This window comes from Alosa sapidissima, chromosome 1 (genome assembly GCF_018492685.1).
Source record: "Alosa sapidissima isolate fAloSap1 chromosome 1, fAloSap1.pri, whole genome shotgun sequence".
Taxonomy (NCBI): domain Eukaryota; kingdom Metazoa; phylum Chordata; class Actinopteri; order Clupeiformes; family Clupeidae; genus Alosa; species Alosa sapidissima.
In genome coordinates, this window is record NC_055957.1 from 37,014,546 (window position 1) to 37,030,546 (window position 16,001).

The window sequence follows — 16,001 nt, forward strand, 5'->3', positions numbered from 1 at the left end:
CACACTCAATTCTCACTGGTATCTGCTAGACAACAAGTACCAAAACATGATTAGTTCATAGATGTCACATGTAAAATTAATTTTATACAACCCCACCTCCATCTTGCCTGTTCATAATTCTGAGAAATTCTTGATTGTTTGTGTTATGTTTATGTTATGTGTGTGGTGTGTGTGTGTGTGTGTGTGTGCGTGTGTGTGTGTGTGCGTGCTTGTGTGTGTGCCTGCGTATATGCCTGTGCATGCAAGCGTACATATGTCTACTGTGTGAGTATGTGTCATACGCATGATTACTGTGAATGTATGTGTGTGTGTGTGTGTGTGTGTATCTGTTTGTGCACATGTGTGCACATGAAATGGGTTAACATTACCCCTGGAGGCAATCATACGGAAAAAAAATGGTCATCCTAGGCCCTACAGTTCTCAAGATATTCACAGAGAACTGTGTCTGCCCTACCCTCCTTTCGGGGGTCCAGTCCAGCGGGGGGGGGGGGGGCTACAGATCAAAACGAAAAACGATGGTTCCATGCTATCCATGTGGGGTTACATGCCCACCAAGTTTCGTGTACCCCGGTCTTTCAGTGTCCCGGGAATCATTGACGGAAATTTGGGCATGCGAAAAAAAATAAAAAAAATCTGACTAAACCTATATGACCGCCGCTTCGCTGCGCGATGTTGATCAGTTTATTCAGTCCTTTTATCTGATATTGAAGTGATGCACAGTTCAGCTCCCACGACAGAGCCAGCTTTCACTGTAAAAAATGGCTGTGAAATCTACAGTTATTTACTGTATTCACAGTACCATTACTGTATATGATTTTTACAGTAGACTGTTGTAAAATTTACAGTAAACCCGTGTCCACATGACAAAATCACAGTAGTCTGAGTGTTACCGTAGAAATCACAGTAGTCAAAGCATTACTGTAAAAACATCACAAGCCACTGTAGCAAGGGCGTAGGTTTGGTCTCAGCTTTGGTAGGGACACATCCACAACTCCTGTTGTCACGATACCAACATTATTGTTTCAATACCAATAGCAAGTGAAGAATCTCGATTTCGATACTATTGCGATTTTTTAAAATTTGATTTGGTTTGTGTGATTTGTGAGATCATCAGTGGTAATCATAGAATTTGATTGACCCTCCACACACACACACACACACACACATAGAAAGTGATGGTTGTCATAGGTTTCTTTTTCATATTTTGGAATTCATATAAACTATAAATTTATATTGATAATTATTTATAGTATGTTATGATCTACATGATTACTAATAGCTAAACATATTTAGTCATTTGATTACGGAAAGGGAATATCACAATGTTTTACTCTGGCCTTTTTTGCGATAGGGTATGTATTGGCAGACAGCCCTAACTTACCGTTGTCGTTGACACACCCGCTCGCTTGACTGCCGGTGCAAACAAGTAGCCTTTGACACTCTCCGTGCGTGTAGGCCTACTGTAGCGTGCATGTCAGATAACCCTTCCCCCTCCCCCTCTGTTTTTCAGCAAATCATATGACGACGTTTTTTGTACTGTTGTGCTGGCCGTCGGAATGATCAGCAGCACAAATAAGTTCGGTAAAATATTGGTGGGGACAATTTTGTCATCTTAAAATATTGATTAGGACTAGTCCTTAGCGTCCTACCCTAAATCTAAGCCCATGCACTGTATCGTAACACCCCCAAGTATCACCACTTTTGTTCAGAAATTCTAAAACAACGATGTTTTTTAACACTTCAAAATAACATTTACTAAATGAACCTTACATTTTTCAGTAGCCATAGTTGTGTAGATTTGAACAAAATCTGGTAACGGGAGCATTTACTGCCTGAAATATCCGATTTTGTTTACCACGCTCGGAGTTATAGTGCTGGCCTGATGGGTCGCCTATTTACACCGTTTCAACGGCACATGGACGGTTAGACCGAGAATTCTCGTCGTGAAATTAAAATTCCACTGGAGCTCCAAGCGGTTGTGTACACGCAGCCTTACAACACTGTTTACAGCTCCTCGAGTCACGGTAAAATGTCATTTTTGGTACATAGCTAATTTAGATAGACCTATGTTGTGCGTGGTTGCGTTTCTATAGGAGTCCGCTGTCTTGGTTTGTATAGAAATGGATATTAACTGACACATACACGCAAGACGGTGGAAATAGGGGGAGTTACTAAAGTAAACTACTGTATTTTCCTTCTTTATCTTACCTTACACTCTTAAAAACATATTGGTTAAAAATAACTTTAGCCCCAAACATAGCAACATGTAGGCTTACCCTTTCTGGAACATTTATGTAGGCCTACCTTTTATAAATAATTCACAAAAAGGCCTAAACAGTAATGTGTCACTCAAATGTTGTTGGGGGAGTGGATTTTGGAGCAACCGTTACTTTTTTCTTAAAGTCAACTTCAGTCCTCCTCACTCACTCTCACCAAGTGATACAGCAACTTTCAACAGGGGAGCTTCTGGAGTGTGAGAGAAAAGACGTTTGTAGGATGGAATAATCTTTGTGGAAGAGGAGGCACAGCTATTCAGAGGTAAGGTTTAGTTTAAATGTAAGGAAATTCGGGTGGTAAATACTGTTAACTGAGCCAAATTATTAGCTAAAAGGTCAACGTTAGCTGTCGCTAACGTTAGCAACCTAGCCTAAGCTACCCACAAATTCTGATACTTCTGTACTCTTTAACATGCCTTCAATAATGCATGACTGTCATGATAGAGATAGAAATTAAGGAGGAGGAATCAGTTGTGTGTACCTATCTGTTCCCGTGTTATTTTTAAGTTTGTAGAACCCAACTAGCTAACGCTAACGTTAGCCTTTTAAGACAGTTGATAAAGCTAAAGGATCTTTGCCATAGCCTAGCACTTTTAGCCATAACTAGTTAGCTCTGTGTCCTAATTGAAAGTCCCCTTAGTGCAGATTAGAATCCTGTAAGCATTAACGTTAATATCTAAAAAAAAATAAAAAGAAAGAAAAAATAGTTGAGCTGCCTATGTTGACCAGTTTGTCATGCAGAGAAACTTAGCTTGTCAGAGGTCTGTATAATACAGCTGTATTCATAAATCCAGTGGTGGACATTACTTGAGTACATTTACTCAATTACTGTACTTTCTGTCGCTTTTTCATGTATCTGTACTTAATTTGAGTATTTCAATTTTGTTAAACTCCAGTACATTTCAAGGCCAAATATCTTACTTTTTACTCCACTACATTTTGTGACAGCTGAAGTACAGCTGAAGTTCCTTTTGGAAAAAACACTGTCCAAATACATGTGTACTGTACTTACATGTATATTTTCTATTAAGCGAGCTAGGCTTTAAATAATGGTGTTGCCTAACCTATGTTATTGTCATATCCACTATTTATTGTATCTTGTTGACCCCAATAATAATTCACAATATTGATGTTAATATAACAAACCTCTTGACGCCATCGAGCAAATGATAGACAATGATGGACAATCTGACATTATCAAACACAAAAGGGAACATCTTGATTTGGTCTGAAAGTGTAAAGCATTCAACAAAGAAAAATGTGGTTACTTTGAAGAATCTAAGATAAGATATCACATTCGTTTGTTTTACAATAATTATTAGCTGATTTTGTCCTTGAATGGAGGAGAAAGGCTCAATGAATGCCTATGTCTGTGCCGAATAATTTCAACAAAAGTAAATGCAACTGTATTCGTCAAAATACATTTCAGGACTTTTACTTTTGATACTTAAGTACATTTGAAGGCAAGTACTTTTGTACTTCCACTCAAGTGGAAATGTAAAAGGAGGACTTTCACTGGAGTAACATTTGACCATGTGTATCTCTACTTTCACTCAAGTACAGGATTTGTGTACTTCGTCCACCACTGCATAAATCTAACATTAATGTTTAACCTTCTCACAGGGGTCCCTCCAATGCAGAATATGGGCAGAATAAGTGCTAACAATGAAGTACCTGTCCAGAAGGATCTAACAGCTATGTAAGTTTACACACCTTTTTTGTAGTATAGTGGTGGTATTTCTTTTTTAATAATATTAAGCATAAGTACACATAAGTATTGCATTTATTAAATTAGGGTGCGTTCGTAAATTGGCACTCTGAGCGCTCTGAGCACACTCTGAAACTTTTTAACCGTTCGTAAATTCTGGGCACTCCAGATGAAGGGACGGAGTGGCAGAGTGTGTCGTCACACAGTAGATTGCAGGCTAGTGCAGGCTAGTGCTAGAATGCTTTCACATTACAAACTGTTGTTATTTAGTAGGTTAAAACAATTACTTACACAGTCCTCATCATCACTGTCAAGAAGCTCTTGCATTAGTGGAATTGAGTTCTGAATGACACATAAACCCTGTTCCACAAGTGCTATAGTGATGTCCATATTGTAAACCATACTGTCTTTAATCCTAAATAAATTCACAGGGAGTTAAAACGCTCATCTTTTTCGAACTTCAGAGCGTTATTTTATTTTCAGAGTGTCAGATTGAATTTCACGAACGCAGCCTTAGTCTTGAGTGTGATGTTACATGCGCTCCAGTCCATATGGTCCCACCATGCCAAATGCAGCTCTTGCTTTTCCTATTCTCCTCTTTACATCTCCTTCTGATCCGCCATCACTCGCTACCTCGCTTCCCAGGTAATTGAAGGAGTTCACTTCCTCTAGTGGTTGGTGGCTAACCATCAAGCTGGCTAGCATCTTTGCATTGGCCTTGAGCACTTTGGTCTTTTGTGTGCTAATGTAGAGACCTGTCTCAGCAGCCTTCTGTTCTTCCTCTCTCAATTTATCTTGTGGTTTTGGGACAGTAAAATCATCTGAAATCATCTGCAAAGTCTAGGTTGTCCAGTTGTGTAAAGAGGGTCCATCGGGCACCTGTTGTCAGTGGCTTGCCGCATGATCCAGTCGACCACTAACAGTGTTGGGCAAGTTACTTCAAAATCGTAATATATTATGTATTACTTATTACTGTAATTTCAAAGTAATTCATTACATTATATTATTATACGGCTCTTCACAATGCAAGTAGAATGCTCCATTGACTTGAATGGGATTTCCGAAAGTTCTAGCGGTCATTATGTCTTGGGAAAGGACCTCTGAAAACAAGAATGACCGCTGTCAATGGCAACGAAGTTTGTGCTTGGAACTTCATTCAAAAGTGAAAGCAGACGGTTGATCAGCTGTGTTCTAAAGAATGTTTGATTCAAGTTCAGCGTGTGTTGCGAACTATTTGTTTCTCAGCAAAAGCCACGACGAAACGGTAACAAATAAGTGTAAAGAGACATATCATGGAGTTTATTTTTTCGTTTTGGCAAGTAGCCGTATAATAAGCGGGATAATGTATAGAACGCCGGTCATCATGGGAAAATAAGTCCCTTCAGGGCGAAACAAGACGGTTCGCCCTGTCGGGACTTATTTTCCCCATAATGACCGACGTTCTATACATTATCCCTTACATATTACTGTCTCTGAATTGTAAGGCATTACACTACTATTGTATTACTTTTAAGTTACTTTTACCAAAATATCTAGAAATATGGATTTGGAATTCTAAATGCAGTTTATTATGCTCAATGCAGCTCATTGCACTTCTAATGGAGGGTGATGTGGTACAACATAATGACTGAGCTAGGCTTAAGGCTAACAACAGTAGAATGCAATAGGTGCAGTGATGGCTCATGATGCAATACAAGGAACAATCATAGCCAGAATTTTATTAAAAGAAGACAAAAGGTCAAAGTCTGGTCAATTGTGATAGAAATGCTGTAACTTCAGGCTTTGGCCTACTCATTAAAATCAACAGAGAGCCCGCTACCTGTATATTGTAACCCAAAACTTAAAGACATGTCAGGATAGGCTACACAGTGCAGCTTCTGGCCATTTTGGTGCCCTAACTGGTGAAATACAGTATTAACCTAAGTATGTCATCATATGGCCAACTATAAAGATGTAATCTGCCTGTTCCCAGGGATGGGTAGTATTTCTGAAACATGTAATATGTGGTTCAAATGCAAAATAGTATTTTGTCATTTGTATTTTATTGGGTTGAAGGAAAGGGCTCTGTATTTTGTATCAAAATACTTTATTGGTGTGTATTTTTGTATTTTAAAAATACTGCAAAATACTATATGTGAAAAACACAAAAAAAGTAGAAACTACACACAGGTGTAATGAATAATTGGTAATTAGGCAACAATGGTTTATGTTTATCACAATCAGCTAATGTGAGAACAGCTGTGTTCAACAACACTTACAGCTTTTCAGTATTGCTGAAGCATCAGCTCTGGTCTGAAGCACTGGTGTGAAGTGGTACGCAAGTAAAGATGAGCAAGTTTACCTGTGCAAGTTCACATAAGGACACTGACAAAGGCAACCATGTCCCATTGTCTCCATGCCAATCTTTAACAGAAAAATGTCAGATATCTCAACCACAATGACATCAATAGATGGTAAGGTGTGGAGTGTGTTTGAATTCCCTTCCTTGTAGCATCCTTTTCTGCATTCCACAGAGGGGAGAAGTTCACCTTGTTTAATTAAATAACAATTCTATTTCCTTATTAGCTGCATACTTGAGGTTGGAGATATTAAGGCACGTCAAGTCTCTCACATACTGGAACTTCAAGATACATAGCCGTATGATTTTCTTATTCAGTTCTGCACTGGACTTGAATTACGAATTTCGGCACAGATATACAATTATGATTTTGGCCTATTGATTATAATGTGTTTAATTGAAAGCTCTGTCAGTCATTTGGATAAGCATCAGCTAGATGACTAAATGTAAATGTAAATTCTTCAATTATTCTTAATTCTGATCACACTACATGAACTTGCATACGGTATACGACAGGGGCCAAATTGTATTGTTTTTTAGTATATAGTTTTAATAGGCTAAATATTTGGGATAAAAAAAGCTTTTTTTGCAGTGCTTCCATACTTCCTTGAAAAAAGTATTTTGAGTATTTTCTAAATACAAAAATACAGTATTTTATTTTGATACATAATATGGTTAGGCCTACTGTATTTTGTAGTTTATTTTGATACATTAAAAATGAGGGTATTAAGTATTTTATTTAGAAATACATTCTGAGGTATTTTTGCCCATCCCTGCCTGTTCCCAGCATTAGCACAACACTTTGCGATGATTAGCTTGTCACCTGTGACGATATATGCTAGGCCGAAGTGACTGACCTATCTGGGTGTGTTTGGAGATGCCTGACGAAATCAGACATTGTTGAATAGGCATAATTACAGTGCATGAAAATGCACTGTTCTGTTATCCGAAGTCTTCTTCTTCTTCTTCTTCTTCTTCTTCTTCTTCTTCTTCCCACCAAATTTCTGCATCTAATTCAGCTTTAACCGTTTAACGTAGAAACTTCGTTCAAACTTTGTAACGTAGGTCTTGAAAAGGACACGTGGGGAATGTATTTTTCACTTTTGTAAACTTTATACTTTTTGAGATATTAATAAAAAACAAGCTTATTTTTCCCCACAGACTTAACATGGGCTGATGACATCACAATGGGCTAATTAACTTGATTTGCACCTGTATCAACTTCCAGCTGCTCACTACTAGGACCCATCAAAGGGCCAGTTAAACTGATTGTACCTGTATCAACTGCTTTCTGCTTAACTAGGCCAACTCTCTCTGTGTCTCTCCATTCTACAAGGATATAAGGCACATTCACTGGCGCCTTAATGCAGGGGCTTACCTGGGCTGAAGCCCAGGGGCCTCGACCAATGAAAATTTTTTTCAAGAAATTACATTTCTATCCCTTCATTCTCTTTAATTCAAGTTCACAGCACAAAGCTGACATGCACTAGAAGAGCATTTATGCTTTATCAAGAATCAAAAAGATTAGCGTGGCACCGCTCTAGATGTGTCATTAAATTAATTGTGCTATTTCGCGAGGTATAGAGATCTTTCGGTTTCACACACAAAGTGCACTTAACTGTTCTTCATATCCTAGTTGTCTCTGACAAATTGAAAATAATGAGCGTATAGGCTTATGTCCATCGAGTCAGTTGCAGCCAGCCACAGTCATCTTCAACCAGTAACAGGAGCTACGTTCTAGCCTAGAAATCTAGACGCACCCTAGTGGCGGCAAATTAATTTGCTCAGCCTGTACGTCTAGTATCGAACCATAGGAATTTCTATTGGCTTAACACCGTGGATGTTCTCCAATCACAGCGCTCTATTTCGTTAGAGAGTCTTAAGGCGGGCTTAACAGGATAACGACATCCTGCGACGGTGAACAACAAGGAAGGTGGCTATGGCGAACGAAGAGCGGTTGTTTGAATCGGCGTTGGCGTCAACTTTGGAGGAGTTGGACTTGTGCTTTTCTTTGAAAGTAGAGCAACACAATGCACGTAAGTCATTCCTTTCGAAGAAGGATGTATTTGCCGTTTTGCCGACCGGATACGGATATGGTCGTAGCGCTGGCCTATTGCATGCCTAGGCAGTTTGAAAGACAATTCTCTGCCCGCCCCTTGGATTAAGCAGGTGAATGATTCGATTCCAGACTATACATTTCAATGATATAGGATGGCCCGCCAGGCTAGCTACGTTCTGTTATTTGCGCAGATTTTTTCTCCTCTGTTCTCGCAGTGTTGTTTGCGAATATGTATCAATACATAATACCACTTAATTTCAGGTTAAAATGCATTGTAATGCGCGTTACTGAGGTTTGTACCGAGTAAAATATTACCCAATTTTTTTTTGTAATGCCTTACATTGCCGCGTTACAGCAAAAAGCAATATATTACAGTAATTACATTACTTTTGTAACTCGTTACTCCCAACACTGACCACTAAGAGGAATAGTAATGGGGAAAGTAAACAGCCTTGTCTAACTCCTGTTGTGATGTGAAATGCCTGTCAGCTGGTCTTCATGTATGATTCTACATCGCTCATTGCTCTTACAGTTACTCATTAACATGTACATATTGCCCCACCCCCTAACTCCTATACTTATGTTCATAGGTTTTTAGTCAGGATTAATCCTGACTCCAACAAGTGCACTGCCAAGGAGCAGATGAGCAAGACAACTGAGAGAGTGGTGAAGCAGAAGACGTCATACATGAACCCCCATGTAATCTCCTTCATCAGGGACCTCACTGAATTCTATTTGCTAACTGACTAGATGCAGGTGAGGTTCTGATAATAGCTTTAATAATAATAATATAATTAATAATATATGTATATATTGTTATACTATAATTAATCATAATTTGATAATAATAATAACTAGACTGCATTTCCGGCGGGAACTGCGAAAGTGTGCTTGCCCTGGTCCGGTCAGCAACGTGAGCAGACAGTGGCATACGCTATGCTGATCCAGGCATTGTAACAGTGCCTTTCAGTTTTGGAGCAGTGGCAATATCTCAAAAGCTCTAGGAGAGGGCTATTCAACTATTGGCTTACGGGTTGAATGCGATTCGTTGGATTTTACCTTTGGCCTGCCTTCGAATTTAGCTTCTATGACTGAGATCAAATCAATAAAATAAAATGACAGCAGTGAAATAAATAATGTCACGCGTCTTGCACCTCTCAAACTGGGCTATCATTGAAATTATGAAATATTACTAAGGCATTAAAATGCTACTTGTTTGTCAGGATACTTTTTCACTGATTTATTTAAAAAATATGAGCTATGAGTGTGAATGTTATATATTCCATCCCCTAATTCAGTTTTACTGGTTTATTTGACAAATAATCTATATGGATTTGTTCTATAAAGACCTTATGTCTGTTTGGGATTGTTTTGAGAGCCTATTGATGTATCTCAGAATAAAGGAATGTCCACAACATTAGTGATGTTTTTTTTTGTGTGTGTGAATGTATTTTACTTAACTCATTGAATGTAGCTGGATACTCATGAACGCATGTCTCTAATAGCCACATTAGGAGTAATTTTAGCAACACCGTATTTTGTGTGGCCCATAACGACCCAGTAGATCATGAAAATGTGCCAAAATGCACATTCCTTGCTTATTGTTGGTACATTAATCCCAGATTGCCACTTATCTGAGATGTAAGAGTTCAGTATACAGTAGGTTTAAGGTCTGGGGCAGGGATTTGACATTCTGTGACTTCTTCATTGAGGGATTGCTTAGCAGCACTGTCCGGTTTCTCATTTCCCCTCAGACCAACATGGCCTGGGACCCAGCAAAAAACTACACTCAAGTTCTGGTTCTTTAGACGTTCTAGTTGATCAAGCTCAGCTTTGGTTGTACTTTTTGCGTGACATTAAAGCCTACTGGAAAGATTTTTAATTGCAATTTAATTTAATGCAATTTACTTTTGTGATTAAATAAAATTAATTTATCCCTCTCACCCATAGTTTTCTATTTATTTACAAATGTACATAGGCCTACTGTAATTACATTTATAGTTATTCTACTGATCTTCATACTATTCATCCTGCACATAGACTTATTCTTACTACTCTTATGATGTTGTTTCTGCACTACAATGACACTGTTTCCACACTGCACATAGCTGTATGTTATGTACATATCTGTAATATATTTGTCATATTGAATATCCATAATTATTCTGTTTTATTATATTCTGTTAATACACTGCACAGATCTATATTATTATTTCTACTATTATACTGTTACTGCTACATCTACATACATTATTCTACTTATTGTATGAGGTAACTGCTAATACACTGCACATATTTATATTTAATTCATATTACTCTAAACCACCTTCTGTAAATCAACTGTATACTACTGTCTACATTGCACTATATTTCTTGACCTGTCTCTGTATATTTCATCACCTTTCTATACTTTGCATCACATTGAATGCATACTGTACATGAATCACAACTAAGATCTTTGGTTGCTATGAAGGCCAGTCGTTCTAAATGGATGGTTGCTATGGCCAAAGGCCAGTTCTATCTCTGCCGTTGTCAAGCGGGCATATCCTAACCTTATCTTATTTGAAGCATCTCTATTTTACTTAGCCTACTTCCATACAGCGAGTCCCATTAAGAAGTGGCCACTTCATTCACACTTACCGTGATCCACGCAGCAAGCTGTCACAGACTCAGGCGCTACTTTTAGGGCTAAAATGCTTCCTGAATTACTCTTAGTAAAAAAAAAAAATAGGAGTCCTAAAGTTACGAGTACAAGCATCTCATATCAAATGACCATGGCATCACGCTAAGCCACATAAATCCCATACAGCAACATCTCCTCCCTAGCTTCTAGCCACACAAGAAATGAATAATGTTAAATCTCTGCTTAGCATGCTTCTCCGCTTAGCATTCTAATAACAGAAGGGGCACATTTATGTTGACCACTACAATATGACTCATTATATCTGTAACTGTATAAAACACTTACTGTAATAAAGGACCCACAACATCCAGCACATACGTGGGTAGATGACAAATAGCAGAATTCAGACTGTCCATGTGTCACACACTTATAAAAAATGGCAATTGTTAAGAATTGATATAGAAATGTTGTAGGTCTGGTAGGTTCAAGTTCTGTCATATTAAATTTATTGGATTTGTATTTCACTTTTGACTTAAAATAATCATCCAAACATAAAAAATGTCATATGGTGTGACTGTCCACCATACAACCACAGAAAGTTTTGATGTTTATGCATGCTGTCCAACTAAGTTATAATCAAATATATTTTGTCCATAAAATGGTTGTCATATGGCGTGACACTATATCGTATATTTTGACCGGGCATTCATTTGGACATTATTATTGGGAAGAGGACCCTGCTTAATCAGGAAGTAACAATAGAATGTCAGGAGTAATTGGCATGGTCAAGATGTGAGTTCTGCTTTTTGGATTTTTATATAAAAAGCTTTGAATTGGACATCATCAATCGTGGCCAAATTTGAGTGTCTTATGGTGTGACATCATTTGCCTAAAAAGTAGCTATTTTCCACAAATATTCTTCATGAATTCTTAAAAAGCACTGCTGCCATGTGGTCAGTTGCATGCTAAATAATAGTTAGCTGTATTTAACTGTCTAGAAAATTAGCTTAACTGTCAAAATGTCATATAGTGTGACGCTGCATGATATGGTGTGACAGCTTTTTTCAAGTCACACTATATGACATTTCTGTCACACCCTATGACCAAATTGCATTTTTACATAAAAGTTCTTGTAAAAACATGTTTTAAATTCAGATATTATATGTTTTTTGTTAAATCTGTGATAATTGGGAAAAAAATGTATCTGTACAACACATATTTCTCATACTTTTTTCTTTTATGTTACCATGCCATGTAAGTTTAAAAAATAAATACTAAACTTTCATCTATTTTGCTGTTACACGCATACACCATTCATACAGTGACTTCAAAATTCATTGTTAATGATTTTATTGTCATTAAAAACCCTGTTTTGCTCTGACACATGGTGGAGTGGTGCAGTTCATCATATGGCGTGACACCATGTCATTTGGTGTGACATTAAATAATGTCACAAAAAAGACTTTATAATTGAAAAATCATTAAAACATCAATAGCACACAAAGGAAATGGTATCTGCAAGAACCTCAAGAATTTTGAGTGAGTTCTTACAAGAAATATCATAATTAAGCTAAAATATCTGGTTACACTTAGGAGCATTCTCCACCTTGACAAAATAACTTGTTAAATTTTAGGTTTTTCTTCTAAATATTCACAAGGAAATGTTGCATATCAAAGCAAACGTGATTAAAATGTACAGTGACATAAATTAAAGTAGAAAAAAGTATCTAATTTTCATTTTATTTCAAATTATTTTCACGTCACACCATATGACAATTTTAGGCACTAACATGACAAATTGACATATAAATATATATTTCACTTTTTTTTTTTTTTTTAAAAATGTATATTAGTCAAGTTTAGAGATACAGCAACACATATAAACACTTTTTAGGGATGATATTTGAAGTTTTTTTAAATTCCTTTTTTCAGGCTTATTTGTCATCCACCCACTATATAGAAACCGATATTTTAGGCACTTGGCCACAAACTCAAAACGTGTCTCTCTGAAGCTCTGTTCTAGAATCTTTGCTCTGTTGTTCCCAGAGTTGCTAGGCAACAACAAATAAACGAAATGACAGTCTTTGATACCAATGGTATCAAAAGTGTACGAGTGATTACGAATGGATGTGTGTGGTTTGCAATTAGAATAAACAAGAAATAACATTTATAATAATTTCCCATGATAAATTACATATTTGCACTTTCCTTACTTATGAAGCTCACTAATGCCACCGTATTTAGTAAAATGTAATACAACGTTGCCACCTAGCGTTCAGATGTATTTAACATTAACGTGACATTGCTTGCTTATTCTTTCGTCAACTCCATGCTTTTAGGAAAACAATCTTTTTATCATAGTTCCCTCTTCAATGAGCGATTACCAGCTCGTTTTTGTAACAGAGATAGCTGTTTATTGTCCCTAGGTTTACAGAAACACCTATTAATACGTAGCCTATGGAGTGCTGCCGACCACTGTTCATTACGGCCCAGAATGCCTTGCATGTCTTTACAACAAAACAACACAGTAAAACCTAAATGCCCGTAAACATATGCATTTGCATACTTGTAACATTTTTAATAATACTCTCCCATCATGATATTTAACAATAATGAAAAAATTAATTTGAATACCATCAATGTGAAAACAACTCTATTATGTAAGCTATATATAGCTACTGTTCTCCCTGCCATTTCAGTTCGTAAGTCCATACTATCCCATGGCAGAGCAAGGATTTCATGATTGGGCAAGGTTGCCCGGAGACATTGTGGCTGCTCAGAGGCATTGAGCATACTTGGAAGGCGTTGTGATAGAAGGTGAATGGTGCAAAGGTGAATGGGTAGAGTTACTAAATACCTGTGGGTGGTTTGCAAAATGATGGGAACTTTTGGAATATTTCTTTTTTTTTTTTAGCTTATGCACCCTCACATTGGAGTCCCCAGTTCATATACAAAATTTGGTATCGATATGTGACAGTGTTCCTGAGATATGGACGACTTCCTGTTTCGGAGCTTCGCCACCGATTTCGTTTGGCTGTGACGGGCAAACGCTTTCGAAAATCAAAAATCCTTCCGGTAACTTTTGTGAGGCTTGGTCCAAGGATAATGTACGTCAAGTTTCGTGGCGTTCGGACCAAATTTGTGACCTGTGAAAATTTAGTTTCGCTTTCTGTTCAATCCAATATGGCGGACGAACGACACGCCCACCTGACGTCATCTTCGCGACCAACTTACACCGGTACTGACCAGACGTTTTAAAGTTGGAACGGTGTCTCTGTCTCAAAGGGCCTAGGCGCTAGAGCTGACAAAAAATTAGGGAGACGGGAAAAATAATAAAACTTAAGAAGAACAATAAGTGTGCTGCTTTGCAAGCACACTTAATAATAATAATAATAATAATAATAATAATAATAATAATAATATAATAATAGCATAAGTACCTTGAAAGAACTCCGACATCACCATCTTATACCCTCATCACATGTGGTGCAATACAAAGTAATTGTAATCCATGTAACTGTTAATGTTTTTTCTTATTTAATTTTCAGGACAACTGGGATTCTGGCTCTCCAAGGTCAGGGGACCATAGACCTTTATATCAAGTGGCAGGGGAATGATATTTGTAAGAAGTTTCTTTTCATTTATGTTTTAAATGTTCATGCACATGTTCATTATTGTTTTATTTTATTTCAATATTGCCATTGTGTTAATCATTGCTCTTTAAAACGTGCAAATAAGGTTGGTTATTTTTTTTGACCGTATTTTATCAATTCACGTTATTGTTCCATCATGTTAACTTTGAATAGTCTAATGGCGTGTCGTCCATTATCCCTAACTTATGTTGTACCTGTTTTGTCATGTTCCTGTTCACCAAATGTCTTAAATAAATAACTGTTTAAACAATTTCTTGTTGTCCCAGACCCAGCTCTTTAGAGAGCATCTCCTCTCATAGCACCACTTACAACAAGTCTTTCTGATCCTAGCACTTATCAGCCGTCTTGAACTGACACTCAACTGTTTAAAAACAGCACTCACTGACGCACTTATTCTTACTGTACTCTACCGTTTTTAAATTGTCCTAAAACTTTAAAACTTAACTGTTACCATGTTGTTAGTCGCTTTGGTTAAAAATGCGCCAGCCAAATGTAATGTAATTGTAATATTTTAGAATATGGGTGATTCTATTAATGATAATTAATAGCTAAAAAAACACAGCTCAAAAAGTACAGTACCTTTAAGGTAAAATTAATTCACAGTAACTTACTGGCAACAATTGGCCAGTAAGTTACTGTGAATAGGTTTTACAGTAAAGGCACTGTACTTCCATTTACAGTAAATACATAAAATACTGTAAATAGAAGTACAGTACCTTTACTGTAAAGTTAATTCACAGTAACTTACTGGCAACAATTGGCCAGTAAGTTACTGTGAATAGGTTTTACAGTAAAGGCACTGTACTTCCATTTACAGTAAATACATAAAATACTGTAAATACCTTTACTGTAAAACGTATTCACAGTAACTTACTGGCCAATTGTTGCCAGTAAGTTACTGTGAATTTTACGGTAAATTTTTTACAGTGAGCCTGTCTAGTCGCCCAGCATCCTTCTTCTTTGTGCTTCCTCCCCAGCATACCACAGCATAGAAGAGGACACTGGCAACAACAGATTGGTAAAACATCCTGAGTAGCTTACTGCAGACATTGAAGGACCGCAGCCTCTTCAGGAAGTACAGCCTGCTCTGCCCTTTCTTGTAGAGTGCTTCAATATTGGCTGACCAGTCCAGTTTATTGTCCAGGTGTAAGCCCAGATACTTGTAGGTGTTTATCACCTCCACATTGACCCATCAATGAAGACTGATAGCAGAGTGGGCTTAGACCTGCGGAAATCCACCACCATTTCCTTGGTCTTCGAAGTGTTGAGTTGAAGGTGGTTGAGTTTGCACCATTGCACAAAAGTCATCCACCAGGCTCCTGTAGCCTACTCCTCCTCTTGCTC

The 16,001-nt window shown here is 37.5% G+C and overlaps 1 long non-coding RNA gene across 3 annotated transcripts; it reads left to right on the top strand.

Moving 5' to 3' along the window:
- The first annotated feature begins 1,979 nt into the window (after positions 1-1,979).
- LOC121707326 lies at positions 1,980-15,679 on the top strand. 3 transcript variants are annotated; one of them, XR_006031305.1, is made up of 5 exons: positions 1,980-2,024; positions 2,459-2,538; positions 3,900-3,975; positions 8,972-9,137; positions 14,553-14,871. It is a non-coding gene; the product is annotated as an uncharacterized LOC121707326 (long non-coding RNA). The 3 variants fall into 3 exon arrangements; XR_006031303.1 differs by lacking the exon at positions 1,980-2,024 and adding an exon at positions 15,635-15,679 and having other exon boundaries at positions 2,116-2,538; positions 14,553-14,626; XR_006031300.1 differs by lacking the exon at positions 1,980-2,024 and having other exon boundaries at positions 2,116-2,538.
- The last annotated feature ends 322 nt before the right edge of the window (positions 15,680-16,001 follow it).